This window comes from Chroicocephalus ridibundus, chromosome 2 (genome assembly GCF_963924245.1).
Source record: "Chroicocephalus ridibundus chromosome 2, bChrRid1.1, whole genome shotgun sequence".
In the NCBI taxonomy this organism is placed as follows: Eukaryota; Metazoa; Chordata; class Aves; order Charadriiformes; family Laridae; genus Chroicocephalus; species Chroicocephalus ridibundus.
Window position 1 is genome coordinate 12,440,697 of NC_086285.1, and position 2,618 is coordinate 12,443,314.

Consider the following 2,618-nt stretch of genomic DNA (forward strand, 5'->3'; position numbering starts at 1 on the left):
GTGCTGGGTCAACAGAGTTGATCTCATCTCCCTCCAGCCACCTCTAAAAAAGGAGGCATTGCAATGGCGATAGGTACCTACGCCCAGCTTACACCGAGCGTGTAGCTTGTGGAAGGCAAATGCCATAGGAGAGAAATTCCCACATACGCTCCATAGGTATATCCGCAAAGTTTTAAGTTGGCGTGTTGGTCCCAGCGAGTGAGGAGCAACTGGGAGGGATTTATGAAACATTTGCAAAATTGCAAAGTTAAATGCAAATGTTTGTATTTTTATGTCTCTTTCCATTATAGCAATATATATATATATTCAGCAAAATGGCAGTTCTGAAGTATAGGAAGCTATCATGCTAAGGAAGATGGTTAAAAAAGCAAAATGTCTACCTAAAATGATTTCCTTTTTTCCACCCTTCATATACTTATTTTCTTCTCTGTGAGCTGGCTCTGTGTTTACCACAACTTAGTCCGAGGCTATGTGGCAGCCACTCTGTGCTATTAACCGAAGCTGTCGTATATTCTTTATAGATTACAGACCTCAGAAATGCCTTAGAAAACTTGGAATGCAGTCACTAGGCCTCTTCTGTGCTCCTCTAACTGGCAAATCATGCAAAGCTCCTAGAAAGAGAAAAATGTAAGCTAGCAGATCGTAACCAGTGACTTGTAAATAGCTTTTCATCCCTCAGAAAGTCACGCTTTTAAAGTCCAATAGATGCGGCCGTGGCTGGTTCTCAGAGGGGATCTGTGACCCTCTGTTGCCTTCCAGAACGAAGCCTCCATTCCTGCCTGTCCTGGACACTGAGTGGATGAGGGTTCAAATGGTGACACAGCTTGTGCTAAAAATGCTTGTGCTGGGCAGGACCGAGCAGTTCCCCTTCCTGGTTTCAGGCAGAGAAGGAGGATGGGCAATACTTCGCGCTGAGGGTGAGCAATATTTTGACCTTTTGTTTTATAAGGATGATGCTGTTTGAAAACACCCAACCTTGCAGCTGGGAGTAGGGAGGTGGGAATCACAGTGCTCTGGCAGGGCCTAGGGAGGGTGGTGCATACCCTCCATTGCATGCCCATCTCTGAATGGGCTACCAAGGAGTTTGGTACCAAGGAGTTTGGTTCCTCATCTCTGAATGGGCTACCAAGATGATTAGGGGACTGGAACACCTCTCTTATGAAGAAAGGCTGTGAAGGATTTGGTTCTCTTCAGTCTGGAAAAAAGACAGCTGAGGGGGGACCTTATCAACACTTATAAATACTGAAAGGGTGGGTGTCAGGAGGATGGGGCCAGGCTCTTTTCAGTGGTGCCCAGGGACAGGACAAGAGGTAACGGGCACAAACTTGAGCACAGGAAGTTCCACCTAAACATGAGGAGGAACTTCTTTACTTTGAGGGTGGCAGAGCACTGGAACAGGCTGCCCAGAGAAGTGGTGGAGTCTCCGTCACTGGAGACATTCAAAACCCGCCTGGATGCGTACTTGTGCAACCTGCTCTAGGTGACCCTGCTTTGACAGGGGGGTTGGACTAGATGATCACCAGAGGTCCTTTCCAACCCTATGATTCTATGAATGGTCATTTCCAAACATTAGTCTGTTATAAAAAAGAGTGGGTGTATCTCTTCCATGCCCCCCGCTGTGTTTACAGACAGCGATCACAAACCACTGGAGCCCAGTCTGGCGGCTGTGTAATAGGTGGGCAGCCTCTTCCTGCAGCCCCAGGGTCTGGCTGCTCAGGGACGCTTGGGTATGGTGGTATGGTGCCAAGGTAACATTAGATGGGGTGCCTCTGAAAATGGCTAAGTTGTGAGAAAGGGCTGTGTGAGAGAGATCTACGAGAAGCTGATCCGTAAGTGATACACCCATTGGTTCAGGAGTTGCATTAATGTCAGTTGGTCGCCCTTGATCCTTACCCAATCTGACCCAAAGACTTGTCTTCCTGATTTGACCGTGGACCTGTCTCATCACCACAGGCTCGCCCAGCAATTGCTGTGCTGTGGCTGTCCCTGGTTTCCATCACCAGAGCTGCCTGGCTCTCCGTGCTCAGGGATGGTGGGACTGTGCTGTTCTCAGTGGGATTGCTGCCTGCCATCCTCACTTTCAAGCCCTGGCTAGGGGGTCACCTTCCCTTATGGTGTAGCTAGTTGCTCCCTAAGAGTTTTATTTCTTAGCGTTATCTAAATCCCATGATTTTGCCACCAGGAGTCCATAGCCTATTCAGTTTCATTGACCACCATTCGAGCACTATTTTAACTACACATTAAGCAGGGTTGACTTTCTGAAATGGGGCCAAGCCTACTGTTGTAGGAGGACAGTGCTGAATTCAGATGATTTGGGATTTGAACGTTTCCTATTGAAACCAACACCAGGCTCCAGCTAATTTCAATAACAAAAGCCGTAACGAAATGTAGAACTACACATATTTAAGTCACTAGGTGGGAATGAAACACTTCACTGTGCTCTGGATATTGTTCGGAGTTTCACAGTAGTTACCTTTGTGCGGGCACACATTTTCAGTATATTTCGAATAACTGGAATAATTATATATTTTATAGTTCTAGTAAGTGGTTAATACAGACGATATGTTCCTACAGAGAAAGAATGATAACAAGCTCAGTAATTACAGGGAATGGGAATT